The sequence below is a fragment of the Pogoniulus pusillus genome, chromosome 26 (assembly GCF_015220805.1).
Source record: "Pogoniulus pusillus isolate bPogPus1 chromosome 26, bPogPus1.pri, whole genome shotgun sequence".
Lineage (NCBI taxonomy): Eukaryota > Metazoa > Chordata > Aves > Piciformes > Lybiidae > Pogoniulus > Pogoniulus pusillus.
In genome coordinates, this window is record NC_087289.1 from 13,453,805 (window position 1) to 13,470,529 (window position 16,725).

The 16,725-nt window shown below is 47.0% G+C and overlaps 1 long non-coding RNA gene across 3 annotated transcripts in view; it reads left to right on the top strand.

The window, feature by feature from the left end:
• The window catches only part of LOC135186907 (uncharacterized), a 90,306-nt gene that overhangs the window by 46,248 nt on the left and 27,333 nt on the right, over positions 1–16,725 (top strand). Inside the window, exon 4 of one of the 3 annotated variants that reach the window (XR_010307141.1) lies at positions 5,437–5,606. The exons of 1 other annotated variant lie outside the window; for it this stretch is intronic. This is a non-coding gene — a long non-coding RNA (uncharacterized LOC135186907). Of the gene's footprint in view, positions 1–2,430; positions 2,889–5,436; positions 5,607–16,725 lie in introns of those variants that run through there. One more of the 3 variants, XR_010307142.1, reaches the window with a different exon arrangement.

Here is a 16,725-nt window from a genome sequence, read left to right on the forward strand (position 1 = left end):
AAACCATTGCCCCTCATCCTGTCACCACAAGCTCTTCAGAACAGCCCCTCCCCATTCTTCCTGGAGCTTCTCTTCAGATACTGAATCATAGAATCAACCAGGTTGGATGAGACCTCCAACATCATCCAGTCCAACCTAGCACCCAGCCCTAGCCAATCAACTGGACCATGCCACTAAGTGCCTCATCCAGGCTTTGCTTCAACACCTCCAGGGACAGCAACTCCACCACCTCCCTGGGCAGCCCATTCCAATGCCAATCACTCTCTCTGCCAACAACTTCCTCCTAACATCCAGCCTAGACCTCCCTTGACACAACTTGAGACTCTGTCCTCTTGTTCTGTGCTGGTTGCCTGGCAGAAGAGACCAAGCCCACCTGGCTACAGCCTCCTTTCAGGTAGTTGTAGACAGCAGTGAGGTCAGCCCTTAGCCTCTTCTTCTCCAGGCTAAACAACCCCAGCAGCTCTAAAGTCTCCATGGAGCCTTCTCTTCCTCAGGCAGAACAACCCCATTTCTCTCAGTCTGTCCTCCTAGGAGAGGTGCTCCAGCCCTCTCATCATTTGCTTGGCCCTCTTCTGGATCTACTCCAGCAGGTCCATGTCCTTCTTGTGTTGGACACCCCCACAGCTGGACACAGTACTTCAGGTGAGGTCTCACCAGAGCAGAGTGGCAGAATCACCTTGGTCTCCTTCAGTCTTATCAAGCACATCACTCAGCTTGGCATCATCTGCAGACTTGCTGGGGGTGCTCTTGATTTTGCTGTTGATAGCATCGGTGAGGATATTGAACAGCACTCGTTCCAGTACAGACCCCTGGGGTACAGCTCTTGTCACACAAGGATGATTAGGCTTCTTATTGGAAACCAGAGAGACTCAGCTGCACTCTTGTCCTTAAATATGTACAAAGACACCAACTCCCTCAGCCCCGGCCATGGCTGTGGCAGGCACCTGCCTGTGAGCACAGGATCTCCCCCTGCTGGGAGAGTCCCTACTGTCACCTGTACCTCCAGGAGCTCAACTGAAGCCCCTGGACCAGGCAGCTCTTGGCATGCTCCTGAGAAGCAGCAGCTTCTCTTCCCTGAAGACTGGGCTCAGCTCTACAGCAATGCCAGGCCTGATGCCTTATGGGGAAGAAGGATGGCCACAGAGACTCATCTTGTGTTGGTTGCCACCACAATGGCACCTTCAGTCCCTCATTAACTAAATTAACTGTTAAAAAAAACCCATATCAAATACTACCACCTCACAAAAACAACCTCAAAGCTATCAAAAAATACCAAACCACCCAACTATAATCATAGAATCAAGCAGGTTGGAAGAGACCTCCAAGATCAGCCAGTCCAACCTAGCACCCAGCCCTAGCCAATCAACCAGACCATGGCACTGAGTGCCTCATCCAGGCTTTTCTTGAACACCTCCAGGGATGGTGCCTCCACCACTTCCCTGGGCAGCCCATTCCAATGCCAATCACTCTCTCTGCCAACAGCTTCCTCCTAACATCCAGCCTAGACCTCCCCTGGCACAACTTGAGACTGTGTCCCCTTCTTCTGTTGCTGGTTGTCTGGGAGAAGAGACCAACCCCACCTGGCTACAACCTCCCTTCAGGTAGTTGTAGACAGCAATGAGGTCACCCCTGAGCCTCCTCTTCTCCAGGCTAAACACCCCCAGCTCCCTCAGCCTCTCCTCATAAGGTTTGTGCTCCAAGCCCCTCACCAGCTTTGTCACCCTTCTCTGGAGGCCTTCCAGCACCTCAACATCTCTCTTGAATTGAGGAGCCCAGAACTGGACACAGCACTCAAGGGGTGGCCTGACCAGTGCTGAGTACAGGGGCAGAATAACCTCCCTTGTCCTGCTGGCCACACTGTTCCTGATCCAGGCCAGGATGCCATTGGCTCTCCTGCCCACCTGGGCACACTGCTGGCTCATCTTCAGCCTACTATCTACCAGTACCCCCAGGTCCCTTTCCTCCTGGCTGCTCTCAGCCACTCTGTCCCCAACCTGTAGTGCTGCTTGGGGTTATTGTGGCCAAAGTGCAGAACCCTGCACTTGGCCTTGTTAAATCTCATCCCATGGGAGAGAACAAATTGTGCCTTTGTGCTTGCCTATGCCCAGAGCAAGGACTGTGCCTGTGCAAAAGAGCAGAGGTCTGTGCTTTGGCTTTTCATCTTTTTTTTTTTTCCCCTCCCCACAGTATCCAGTCCTGGCTAAAGAGAATCCACAAGCCCTGCACTTTCTAGGTTACTGTCATTAAGGCAGGCAAAGGCTTTGTGAATTATCCAGCACGTTTCCCCCTAAGTAAATACACATTCAGAGAAAGAAATATTTCTGTAGCAGTGATTCTCTTTTGGTAAAGCTTTTATCAAAATGATAAATCCCATCATGGAAATCCCTACCTCTTCCTAATTTTTCCCTGTCTGTGGATTGTCTGTGTTAGTCTGTATTTGCAGATTTCACTTGGTGCTTGGAACTGAAGCATTTTCTGTATCACAGATGACTACTGAACTTTGAGCACAGTGGAGGAGTGTTTTGTTGGGGCAAGTGGGAAACAAATGTCAAGACGTTTCTAAGTCTGGTTTGCAGGAAGTTTTTCTAAGGACAACTACAGAGTAAATCTTCCTACTAATTTAAGGCTAGTATTGGACTGTCAGAAAGTATAGGTGAAAGGGCTGATGTTCTGCAAGAGGGGACAGAGCTGAGCTGTTAAGAGGAATGGGCTGTAATGAGATAGATGTTATCAGTAAGGTCAGTAGTAGAGAGCTTCTGTGGAAGAAAACCCTGAAACCCTGTGTGCTTCCATCTCCTTTTCCCCTTGCCATTAAAATGAAGCCTGCCTACACTTTACTGCTGGTTGTATACAGCTTGTTTGTGGGGAAAAAACATGCCTACATTTAAAAAGTGTCATCATTACCTACTTCTCTTCCATTAAAGTACTGTGAAGCAGACCTACCCTTCTGTGATGTTCTGTCACATTTGGTTCCCTGATTCCCTGTGCACCACGAAATGGAATGGCAAATTCACATCCACTTTTGTAAAAGAGCATCCCTGTGTCATGTCTAATTCCAGTGCTTGCCTGATCCTGCTGTCCTGGTGCCCCAAAGTGGGAGGGATTGCTGGCAGCTCTGTGCTACGCTGTTCCTGATACAGTAGGCTGTTCCAGCAGACTGGCAAGGATGCAGTGAGAGCCTGAGCAGGATCTGAGATGTCATGGTCTCAGACCTCAGCTAAAGTTGTTACTCATTTGCTATGAACAACAGTCATCCATGACATTTAGTTGTATTTCTCTGGCTTCACATCTTCCTGTTTATTTTTCCTCTGGAAAAAAATACAGATAGTCACAGAGTTGTAGAACCAGTCAGGGTTGGAAGGGACCACAAGGATCAGCTTGTTCCAACCCTCCTGCCATGGGCAGGGACAACCTACCCTACATCAGGCTGGCCAGAACCTCATCCAGCCTGGCCTTAAGCACCTAATAATAAGAGGAGCGAAACCTTATGGTCTCCCTAAAAACCAGTTAGACAGAAGAAACTTCTGTGCTAAAAGGGTACTTAAAGACTGGAGCAGGCTGCCCAGGGAAGTGGTTGAATCCCCATCTCTGGGTGTATTTAAAAGCTGTCTAGACATGGTGCTCAAGGTCATGGTGTAGTAGGGACACCGCTTGAGTTAGATTATCTTGAAGGTCTTTTTCTCTGCCATTCTGTGATCCATTGTGTTGTGAAAGTCTTGGCAAATGAGCTCTAATCTTGCACCTCAACCTCTGGCTTTTCCTGCAGCCCACCTCACATAACTACTTCTGAAGCCTTATTCCTTGCTGTTCATTATGGTAGGCATCTGCTCTGCATTTCAGTGTTCTTGTATCAGTAGAGCTGTGTTAAATTCTCCCTTTTCACAGGTTCAGTTTCACAACTTTCTCTCTTTTTTGGTTCCTTTTCTGATCCATGTCACAGAGTATAATCCTTGCCAATGAAAAGAGAATTGAAAAACCTTAAAATACTGAGCTAGTTACAGAGTGGGGAAATGAAAAACCTGTGCTACAGAGCTTAAGAAGAGTTCTTTGAAAGATGTTCATTTACTGATCTGAGTGTTCTATAGAGAAGTACACAAAGGAGTTAAGTATACAAGTTGTGGTTACAAAGCTGTGAAGTTTAATGACGTGAAGTTAATGCAGAGATGTCACAGCAGATGGAGTCTTATGGAGAGAAGAATCCTGGAATCAACCAGGTTGGAAGAGACCTCCAAGATCATCCAGTTCAAACTAGCACCCAGCCCTAGCCAGTCAACTAGACCATGGCAGTGAGTGCCTCATCCAGACATTTCTTGAACATCTCCAGGGACAGTGACTCCACCTCCCTGGGCAGCCCATTCCAATGCCAATCACTCTCTCTGCCAACAACTTCCTCCTAACATCCAGCCTAGACCTGCCCTGGCACAACTTGAGACTCTGTCCCCGTGTTCTCTTGCTGGTTGTCTGGCAGAAGAGACCAACCCCACCTGGCTACAGCCTCCCTTCAGGTAGTTGTAGACAGCAGTGAGGTCAGCCCTGAGCCTCCTCTTCTCCAGGCTAAACAACCCCAGCTCTCTTAGCCTCTCCTCATAGGGTTTGTGTTCCAGGCCCTTCACCAGCCTTGTTGCCCTTCTTTGGACACTTTCCAGCACCTCAACATCTCTCGAATTGAGGAGCACAATGCTGTCCTGGGCTGTGATAGACTTGGTAGAGCTAGATGATGGTTGGACTTGATCATCTTAAAAGTGTTTTCCAATCAAAACAGTTCTGTAAATCTGTGTTGCAAAGCTTTCTATAAAGTGTGACCAGCAGGATGAGGGAGGTGATTGCTCTCATGAGACCTCCTCTGGAGTACTGTGTCCAGTTCTGGGGCACTGAGCACAAGAAGGGCATGGAATTACTGGAGAGAGTACAGAGGAGGCCACAAAGATGATCAGAGGGATGGAGAACCTCTCCTATGGGTACAGGCTGAGGGATCTGGGTCTGTTCAGCCTGGAGAAGACCTAAGGGAGACCTTAGAGCAGCCTTCCAGTATTTGAAGGAGGTCGACAGCAAAGCTGGGGTGGGATTTTTTGCAAGGGTTTGTAGTGATAGGACAAGGGGCAATGGAATTAAGCTGCTAGAGAGTAGATTTAGACTGGACATTAGGAAGAAATTGTTTACAGTGAGAGTAGTGAGACACTGGAACAAGTTGCCCAGGGAGATTGTGGATGCCCTCTCCCTGTAGGTGCTCAAGGCCAGGCTGGTCAGGGCCTTGAGCAGCCTGCTCTAGGGGAAAATGTCCCTGCACGTGGCAGGGGAGTTGGAACTACATGATCTTTAAGCTCCCTTCCAACTTAAACCACTCTGTGAAATGTTAAATCAACTTCATGTCTTTGAGTCTTGAACGCCTGTGACTCGATATCCAAATTGATAAAGTGTGCTTTGATCTTCTCACAGGGTTAAGTCACATATGGAGTTAGAATAATGAGCTTATCAAGTGCCTTTCTGATATGTACTGGAGGAAAACAAAGCTGCCATTGGGGAAGGCCACTTGAGAGTTGGATGATAGCATTCTGCTGCTGCTGAAATTGCCATGCACAATGTAGTGAACTGGGCTAGTTTGAGCCATCACATACACGTCCTTAAAAGATGTGCTGTGGAGTGCCTTAAGCACAGCAAAAAAATGTACTTTAGCTCATTTTTGATAGAGAATGTAATGGAGAAGTAGGTTTTTTTTGGTGCAGAGGAGTCCAGTTTGTGAACTCTCATGAGTTATGGTGCACACATCACTGAAGGACACACAAGGGTAATATTTTAATAGGGGTAGAAGTGCTGGAAATTGCATTAACCAGATGTGAAAGATAACTGTGAAATCAGCATATTTTGTCAGATGCTCTGTAAGTCATTAGCTTGCACCAAGCAATCTCACTTAGAGAAAGAGCAGAGGCAGCTATAGAAATAAAAAAGCAAAATATGGCAAGTAGAAAAAAGAAATCAGGCAATAAAGATTTAAATTAGAGTCTTAGAACTGTAGACAATTGATTAGATACACCAAATGTCACGTAAAGAAATATAGGGCCAAAGAGTAAAGAGTGGCATGGAATGGAAGTGTATGAGGAACAGAAAGAATCTAGCCATGCTTTCAGCCTCTCCTAAAGGCAGGTGTGTTGAGAGGGTGGGTTGTTTTCTTTTTTTTTCTTTTCCCCTCTCATCTAGGGCTTAAAAAAAGCAACTGTCATCAACATAGCTATTCAAAGTACTGGAGCAAGTGGACAGTGGTATGTTTCATGTCCAGAACCAAAGCTCTTTATGGGTTGTAGCCATGTAAAGATCTGTGAAGCTGTAAAAAGAAAGAACTTTTCCAGCAAGAATAGAGATTATCATGGGATCAAATGTCAGAAGAGACCTCCAAGGTCATCCTGTCCAACCTAGCACCCAGCCCTAGCCAATCAACTAGACCATGCCACTAAGTGCCTCATCCAGGCTTTGCTTCAACATCTCCAGGGACAGCGACTCCACCACCTCCCTGGGCAGCCCATTCCAATGCCAATCACTCTCTCTGCCAACAACTTCCTCCTAACATCCAGCCTAGACCTGCCCCAGCACAACTCGAGACTGTGTCTCCTTGTTCTGTTGCTGGTTGCCTGGCAGAAGAGACCAACCCCACCTGGCTACAGTCTCCCTTCAGGTAGTTGTAGACATCAATGAGGTCAGCCCTGAGCCTCCTCTTTTCCATGTCAAACAACACCCAGCTCCCTTAGCCTCTCCTCACAGGACTGTGCTCCAGGCCCCTCACCAGCTTCACCACGCTTCTCTGGACACATTCCAGCACCTCAACATCTCTCTTGAATTGAGGAGCCCAGAACTGGACACAGCACTCAAGGTGTGGCCTAAGCAGTGCTGAGTCCAGGGGCAGAATAACCTCCCTTGTCATCCTTCGTGGTCAGCAGTGATCTCTGCTCCAGAAGCACCACGTCAAACAATTCCTCTCAGCAGGCAATGTTCTTCTAATGGGTGCAGATTTCACAAAATCAAATCTTTAAGTTGGGCAAATCACTCCTAGACTTTCTCCTAAACTCTTTTATCTCTTTATTGTTTCCTGTAATAGAGGAGATAATGTCTCACTGTAACAATGTGTGGGTGAAGTTAATCTTCCACTGCTCCCATTTTGAAATCAGGGTCTTTATTCCTTTCCCTTTTTTTCCTTATTCCTTTTATTCCAAAGATGAACATTAAATTCTGTTTGAACATTAGCTAAATGCCTTCAGTCCATGTTTCTATATTCAAATTCTCATCTGTGCACTTGGGAGAGCAAACTGCACTGCCAGTAGTGCCCTCTACTCTTTATAACAACTCAAGCTTCCCTGACCCCAAAAGCAGTCTGAAGAAAACAGAGAACAGAATTATGCCTAGAGGTAAAATTCCATCAGTAGCAAACTCTCCTTTGTCAACCAAATATATGAAAATGCCCTTTCTTTTGACTCTGTGAAGTCAAAGTTACTACCATTCTGTTTGTGCTATCTGGTTTCCATGGAAACAGTCTAATTTTAGGGAATGCTCTTCACTCTTATCATTCAGTTCAGCTTTACATGAATCTTTGTAGTGTCGTTGGTCTCTGTTGCACTGTCCTCATGGAGACTGCAGTTGCAGACAATGTACACACCAGATATGGAGGATGCAAGTGACCTTTTTCTAAAGAGAAAAAAAAATCATAGAAGCATAGAATGGTTTAGGTTGGAAGGGACCTCAAGGATCATCCAGTTCCAATCCCCTGCCACAGGCAGGGACACCTCCCACTAGAACAGGTTGTTCAAGGCCTCATCCAAGCTGGCCTTGAAAACCTCCAGGGAAGGAGCAGCCACAACCTCCCTGAGCAACCTGTGCCAGTGTCTCACCACCCTCACTGCAAAGAAACCTTTCCTAACATCTACTTTGAATCTCATCTCTGCCAGTTTAAACCTCTCATCTTGTCAATACAAGACCTTGTCAATAGTCCCTCCCCAGCCTTCCTGTAGGTCCCCTTCAGATACTGGAAGGCCACTATAAGGTCTTCTGAGCCTTCTGTCTCCAGGCTGCAGACCCCCAACTCTTGTAGCCTGTCCTCACAGCAGAGCTGCTGCAGCCCTCTGAGCATCTTTGTGGCTGTATGAGGAAGCTCTGTTTGATTAGATGTGCTGTGGCTGGATTTGACTGAAACAGCATTAAAGGAAGAAAGAGTCTAGTGAGCTGTGGATCTTATTTATGTCAGATATGTACCACACTTTCCTTCTCAAGCAATGGAATAGGTTGCTCAGTGTGATACTGGACCCATCATAGAATCAACCAGGTTGGAAGAGACCTCCAAGATCATCCAGTCCAACCTAGCACCCAGCCCTAACCAATCAACTAGACCATGGCACTAAGTGCCTCATCCAGTCTTTTCTTGAACACCCCCAGGGACGGTGCCTCCACCACCTCCCTGGGCAGCCCATTCCAATGGCAAATCACTCTCTCTGTGAAGAACTTCTTCCTAATATCCAGCCTATCACTGAAGGTGTTCAAAGAAGATGTGGAAGTGTACTTTGGGATGTGTTTTAATGGCCACAGTGGTCTTAGATTGAAGGTTGGGCTTGATGACCTTAGAGGTCTTTTCAAACAGAAATAATTCTGATTCTGCATGTTGAAATAGTGAAGTAATTAAAGTAAACAGTGTCATGTGCATGTACAGAAATGAAGTAGAAATGCACATTGGGGGAGAGACAGTTCAGTGTCAGATGACTTAGAGTCTGTGTTTATTATAAAGGATGGAGCTGCCTGAAGAACTTAACACTCAGAACTTCACCTGTGAAGGCTGTGGTGCTGTACCAGAACAGTAGTGCTGGTGTGTAGCACAGAGCATGCTGAGTATTAAAAATGAGAGGAAATGTCCTGTCTTGTTTCCACCTATCTCACCAAAAAAGATAGAGCAAGATCTCTGCTCCTGCCAGCCCCGAGATGGGAACTGTCACAACTGGCACAAGAAAATGGTGCTTCCAGAGATTAGGGAAACGTGATAGAGGTTTAAAAACTCCAGCCCTAAGGATGGATTTAGGTCAGATAACAGCTCTGCAAGTAGTTCTGTGTGCTTTAACACTTTGGTGTTTAGGACAAAGATCAGGAAATGCCTGGAATGTGTCTAGAACCTCCTGATTTTAGTACTGGAAGCAGAAGGTCTGACTGTTGAATATGAGAGGAATGGATCTAATCTGCACAGAACTATGTTCAAGGGAGTCTTCTTAGTGCCATGAGAGTAAGGGAGCCAGTTACTAAATCTGGGAGTAGCATGGGGCTAAAGAAATTGGGGGGTTGGGGGTGGAGAGGAGGCTTCTGACTTTTGGTACAAGCTCAACACCAGACATCTCTCACAGTGCCCTCCTTTGGGGTGGCTTAGCCTGGCTCATGGATAGCACATTGACAAATCTCCTGCAATTACTGCTCTAATAAACACCTGTGGAACATAAACCCACAGAGAATGAATTGTTAATTGTCTCCTGCTTAACCTAATAACATTTTTGTACACCCAACTGCTCTTCAGCTCTGATTTCTAATTGTGTTGTGAATGAAGAGGAAAGTTAATGGATCAAATGGTTTGGGGGTTGTTTTCTTTTGGCTTTGGAATGTTAATGGATGAAATGGTTTGGGGGTTGTTTTCTTTTGGCTTTGTTTTTGGAAGGTTATTCCAGATGTGTATTTATGAATGGCAAGCATAGTATATCATATAGAAAATAGCACTATAGGATGTGCAGATGGAAAAGGAGCTTCCTGGGAACAGTAATGCTGCCTCAAATCTGCTAATAAGGAATCTGGGATAGCAACCTCCTAGGGAGCTTGTGGATGCCTTCTCTCTGGCTAGGTTTGGCAGGGCCTTGAGCAACCTGCTCTAGTGGAAGGTGTTCCTGCCCATGGTGAGATGGGGATTGGAACTAGACGATCTTTAAGCTTCCTTCCAACCAAAACCATTCTATGATAACTTTTACAGTATGCTCTGGAGAGTTAACATAGATTGTAAAATAGACACACCAGATGATTCTTTTCTTTGCATCTCTGTGGACGTAGCAGCTTGTTTAGATTAGCATTCAATAAACTGAGTAGTTTTAAAGTCTTCTAGCTAGAAATTAATTTACTGCTAACATTTTAGGAGAGACTATGTCAGACTTTTCCATTCCTACAAGTAATGTGGGCACTTGAAGAGTAGTTCCCATTCAACAGGCATCTAGGGTGTTCAAAAATTAGGACTGTTTCTGGAGGAGTGACTTGTGACTCTCTTACCTAGCAGGAGCAGACATTACACTTTTCACAAGTTAAAATTAGCTGAAAAGGTGAGTGATTTAGAGCTCCATCTATTCCCTACACCAAACGGGGAGTTGGCATCTGACTTCTGCCCCCCATAAGGGTACAGTTGGTGGCAGTGTGAGAAAGACAAGGGGACTGGCAGCTGAACAACCTACTGCTGGGACAGCATCTGTGCTTCAGAAGGTGGTGTGGGGAGGGCAGAGTGAGCAGCACGTGAGGCAGAAGCTGCAGATCCTGGGGTCGTGCAAGGTCAAGATAATAAATTAAGATGGTATTAAGGGGTTTAGTTAATTTTCATAGTTCTGATTTTCTTATTTTGATATTAGGATTCTTTCTAGAGGCTGCCAGAGATGTGCTCAAGCTTGCACACTCACACAAGTCTTTGGACCACATGCTGACCTTCTGTCCTAACCTACCCTGTGCTTCCTTCTGTCACTCTCCTACCTGGGTCCCATTAAGTCATAGCCCTCTCTGATAGATCCTGGGCTGCAGCAGGAGGAGTGTGGCCAGCAGGGCAAAGGAGGTGATTCTTCCCCTCTACTCTGGTCAGACCCCACCAGTTCTGGATCCCCTCTTACAAGAGGGATGTGGAGATGCTGGAGAGTGTACAGAGAAGGGCCACAAGGATGCTCAGAGGGCTGCAGCAGCTCTGCTGTGAGCACAGACTGAAAGAGTTGGGGCTGTGCAGTCTGCAGAAGAGGAGGCTCCCAGGTGACCTTCTTGTGGCCTTTCAGTATCTGAAAGGGGGCCTACAAAAGAGCTGGGGAGGGACTTTTCAGGTCCTCAGGGAATGACAGGACTGGGGGGAATGGAGCAAAGCTGGAGGTGGGGAGATTCAGACTGGAGGTGAGGAGGAAGTTGTTTAGAATGAGAATGGTGAGAGCCTGGAATGGGTTGCCCAGGGTTGTGATTGAGGCCCCATGGCTGGAGGTGTTTAAGGACAGGGTTGATGAGACTGTGGGCAGCCTGCTCTAGGGTAGGGTGTCCCTGGGCATGGCAGGGGGTTTGGAACTGGCTGATCCTTGTGGTCCCTTCCAACCCTGACTGATTCTGTGTTTCTAAGTAGTGAATGCTGTGTAGAATGCTGAAAACCCTTTACTTCTGAAATGCAGAATGCAGATGCAGTTTTAATGCTGTTTAACGACTCGCTGCAAAGTGACAGTGAGTATCATGTAGTTGAAAGAATCATTTAGATTGGAGAGGAACTAAAAATCACCAAGTCCAACTGTCAGCCCTATTCTACCAAGTCTACTGCTAAGCCATATCCCCAATTACCACATCTCTACAGCTTTTAAACAGCTCCAGGGATGGTGACTCAACCACCTCCCTGGGCAGCCGCTTCCAATGCTTCCTCTCTCCCACAAGAGTGGCAGCAGCATCCTCACAGGGGAGGACAAAGTCTCTTTCCTTTTCTGTAAGGTCTTTTTTTTTCTTTTACCTTTCCTGTGAGCTTTTGAATAACAACTTCTATAAGGCTGCTGGGTTTTGCCTCAGTTTTAATCATTCAAAATAGTTTCAAGGCAGAATCTCCAGTTCCCTGGTTCAAGTAGCTCTCCTGGTTTAGTTTTTCAGATTCGTTTGGTTGGTTTTGTGGGTTTTCTTCCACTGCTATTTGAGGTTGGTTTCATTTGGATTAGGGAAACATTCAACTTCAGTCCTGTGGAGAGGGACCTGGGGGTCCTGGTGGATAACAAGTTAACCATGGCATAGCAATGTGCCCTTGGGGCCAAGAAGGCCAGTGGAAGAGTGTGTCCAGCAGATCAAGGGAGGTTCTCCTCCCCCTCTACTCTGCTCTGCTGAGACCATCTTGAATACTGTTCAGTTTTGGGCTCCCCAGTTTAAGAGGGACAGGGATCTGCTGGAGAGGGTCCAGCAGAGGGCTAGGAGGATGATCAGGGGACAGGAGGGCATGGCGTAGGAGGAGAGGCTGAGGACCTGGGGCTGTTTAGTTCGGAAAAGAGAAGACTGAGGGGATTTGATAAATGTTTATAAGTATCTGAGGGCTGGCCAGGATGGGGGGGACAGGCTCTGCTCACTGCTCCCTGGGATAGGATAAGGAGCAATGGGTGTAAGTTGCAGCACAAGAGGTTCTGCCTCAACACAAGGGGGAACTTCCTTACTGTAAGGGTCCCAGAGCACTGGAGCAGGCTCCCCAGAGAGGTTGTGGAGTCTGGAGACTTTCAGGGCCTGTCTGGATGTGTTTCTCTGTGATCTGTGTTAGTATTGTTCTGCTCCAGCAGGGGGATTGGACTCAATGCTCTCCTTGGGTCCCTTCCAACCCTTAACACCCTGTGAGCCTGTGATGTTACCATCATGAAAAACGAGGAGAGTTTCAGAGTGAACTGTGACATGAATGAGAAGGCAGAAAATCCTCTTCACCAGATTCTCTTTATGAAATATAAATTTGCTTGAAGGAGAAATTGATAGCAGGGAAGTATCTGATGTCTTCCCGGAGAAATCCTGAATGGAATCAGTAACTGAGTGTGCTGTGTAGGTACAGCAATGGTTTAGGAAGTGACAACAGAAGAAAGTTTCTTCTGATGTGTTACAGCAGCTGGGACTAAGAGTAAAGTGCTTATGTTCTGGCTGCAGGGGGTGTGTATGGGTGCATGTCTGTGAGTATGTGTGCATGTCTCTGTGCCTGAGAGAGACGAGGATTGCTGAGAGCTAAAGTACACATTCACCTTTCTATTTGGCCAACACTAAGAACATCTTGGATGCTTGCTGGAACAGGCATGAGATGGAAAAAAGGCCTTCAATAACTTGAGATTACCCTGTCTTAATTGTTTCTTTCAAAGGGTCAAAACCACAGAATGCTTCAAGGACAGAATATTCCAGGAATGGTGCACTCACAGAGAGAGATATTTGCCATTGGAATGGGCTGCCCAGGGAGGTGGTGGAGTTGCTGTCCCTGGAGGTGTTGAAGCAAAGCCTGGATGAGGCACTTAGTGCCATGATCTGGTTGACTGGCTAGAGCTGGGTGCTAGGTTGGACTGGATGATGTTGGAGGTCTCTTCCAACCTGGTTGATTCTATGATTCTATTGTTTGATGGGAGTGGGGAAAAGTGATGTAGCACTGACACTGAATTTGTGGAGGAGGGAAATCAGAAAGCCTCTTCAATATCTTCTCTGAGAGCTGGAGAAATGCCAAGTGGAATTATCATCTACTTTTGCTTATGATTCAGGCTCAACTGGGCTAGAGGGAGAAGTGTGTCACTGGTTGGTAATAAAGAAAGGAAAAATGGGAGCAAGACCTGTCCCTCACGGGTGCATGTGTGTGTGAAGGTGAATCCTGCTGTTCATCCCCACAGCAGGCCATAGCCTATCGTTGCTGTAGTTCTCATCAGCTTGAGGCTTCCCTAGGTGAAGAACAACTTTATTTCTGGTTTTCTGAGAAGTGTGGTTGACCTAAGACTTACACATAACATTTTTAGTTTTGTTTGCTTTCCTTCTCTTTTTTTACTCTTATATTTTTTCCTTTTAAATTATTTTCTCTTCCTATGTCAACATTCATCCTTCACCTCATCAGTTAAAGGTCTTTGGGAAACACCTTGAATTTGCTTCCTGCTCATCAGAGCATGTTCATGTTAAATGGAGGTTAGAATTTTGCAGCTGACTGAACATGAGAGCAAATTCAATATTCATATTAATTGGCTATGATTTGCTGGAACTCATTTCACAGAAACTGATCCTAAACTTACATAGTAATAGAATGTCTTTTATAGAGTCATAGAAACAACCATGTTGGGAGAGACCTCCAAGCCCATCCAGTCCAACCTAGCACCCAGCCTTGTCCAGTCAACCAGACCATGGCACTAAGTGCCTCATCCAGGCTTTGCTTGAACACCTCCAGGGACAGTGACTCCACTACCTCCCTGGGCAGCCTATTCCAATGCCAATCGCTCTCTCTGTGAAGAACTTCCTCCTAACATCCAGCCTAGACCTCCCCTGCCACAACTTGAGACTGTGTCCCCTTGTTCTGGTTGCCTGGCAGAAGAGACCAACCCCACCTGGCTACAACCTCCCTTCAGGTAGTCGTAGACAGCAGTGAGGTCACCTCTGAGCCTTCTCCAGGCTGCACACCCCCAGCTCCCTCAGCCTCTCCCCACAGGGCTGTGCTCCAGGCCCCTCACCAGCTTCATTGCCTTTCTCTGGACACCTTCCAGTATCTCAACATCTCTCTTGAATTGAGGAGCCCAGAAGTGGACACAGTACTCAAGGTGTGGCCTGAGCAGTTGCAGATGACACCAAGCTAGGAGCAGGTGTTGATCTGTTGGAAGGTAGGAGAGCCCTGCAGAGGGACCTGGACAGGCTGGATGGGTGGGCAGAGGCCAATGGGATGAGATTTAACAAGGCCAAGTGCAGGGTTCTGCACTTCGGCCACAATAACCCCAAGCAGCACTATAGGCTGGGGACTGAGTGGCTGGAGAGCAGCCAGGAGGAAAGGGACCTGGGGGTACTGATAGATAGTAAGCTGAAGATGAGCCAGCAGTGTGCCCAGGTGGCCAAGAGAGCCAATGGCATCCTGGCCTGCATCAGGAACAGTGTGGCCAGTAGGACAAGGGAGGTTATTCTTCCCCTGTACTCAGCACTGGTCAGGCCACACCTTGAGTGCTGTGTCCAGTTCTGGGCCCCTCAATTCAAGAGAGATGTTGAGGTGCTGGAACATGTCCAGAGAAGGGCAACGAAGCTGGTGAGGGGCCTGGAACACAAATCCTATGAGGAGAGGTTGAGGAAACTGGGCCTGTTTAGCCTGGAGAAGAGGAGGCTCAGGGGTGATCTTATTACTGTCTACAACTACCTGAAGGGGCATTGTAGCCAGGTGGGGGTTGGCCTCTTCTCCCAGGCAACCAGCAATAAAACAAGGGGACACAGTCTGCAGTTGTGCCAGGGTAGGTCTAGGCTGGATGTTAGGAAGAAGTTCTTCACAGAGAGAGTGATTGGCATTGGAATGGGCTGCCCAGGGAGGTGGTGGAGGCACCGTCCCTGGGGGTGTTCAAGAAAAGACTGGATGAGGCACTCAGTGCCATGGTCTGGTTGACTGGCTAGGGCTGGGTGCTAGGTTGGACTGGATGATCTTGGAGGTCTCTTCCAACCTGGTTGATCCTATGATTCTATGATTCTATGAATACAGGGGCAGAATAACTTCTCTTGTCCTGCTGGCCACACTGTTCCTGATCCAGGCCAGGATGCCATTGGCTCTCCTGGCCACCTGGGCACACTGCTGGCTCATGCTCAGCTACTCTCCACAGGGCTATACTGACATTTTAGGAAGAAGGTGTTTGGCATCCACACTAACACCTTTCTTGTGCACAGAGTAGCCAGAGCAATAAAGTTGCTAAGTTGGGCTGAGCAGATTTATGGCCCAGATTTTAGGAGAAAAGAATTCCTAGCTTAGAAGTGTCCCACATATTGAATTTAGTGTCCCACAGTCTGAATTTAGTGACTCTGCCTTAGCTGCCAGTGTATTAGAGGAGCTGAATTAAGCCTGCCTGCTAGCAGCGCTGGCTGAGTAAAGGGAATGGTGTGTATCAGCCAGGCAAGTCTCTTCTCCCTAATATCAGATGATAGAATGAGAGGCAATGGCCTGAAATTGTGCCAGGAGAGGTTTAAGTTGGGTGTTAGGAAAAACTTTCCTGAAAGAATAGTCAGGCATTGGAACAGGCTGCCCAGGGAGCTAATAGACTCATCATCCCTGGAGGCGTTCGAGAAGCACGTGGCTATGGCACTTTGGGATGTGGTTTAATGGCCATGGTGGTGTTGTGGTGCCTGTTGGAGTCAGTGGTCAGCTCTGGTCAGACACGCTCTTGCAGAAAAGCAGTGTTAACAACCTAAAAGGGATTATTTTCCCTTCCTTTTGGCCTGTGGGCTGACAAATCCATTATTCCCACAGCTGTAATTGCAGTTCACAAAATGTATATTTTTCAGAAGGTAAAGTTCTTGCCTCAGCTGCCAAATCCCTTTGGGCTTACCTTTTCAAAGTCAAATTGCCAGTTGTTTGTTCTCTGGAGGCTTTCAAGTTGTTCACCAATGTATTAAATGACTGGAAAGTGGTAATGAATAAGTGAACTTTTTGGCTTTTATTCAATCTACTTATATAAATTTTGGTAATTGCTGTGCATAATTACAACAACAAGATCTTACTGCTTCACTTGCTCTGCATCAGAACTTGCTGCTCTGATGTGGCCATACCATGGAGTGGATGCTTTGGTGGGGTTGGGGATGCTGCCAGAACAACGTGCCCACCAAAGGAAAGAGTAAATCTAATTCTCTGATACCCATTTTGTAGCACCAGCCAGCCCCTGGTTGGAGTCACTCAGCTGTCAGAAGAACAGAGGGATGTTGCCTGAGTCTACTTGGTACTGATTTTTAGCAGCTTTAGTTACCCTTTCCCTAGAGGTGTTTGAGGCCAGGCTGGAAAAGGCAACCTGATCT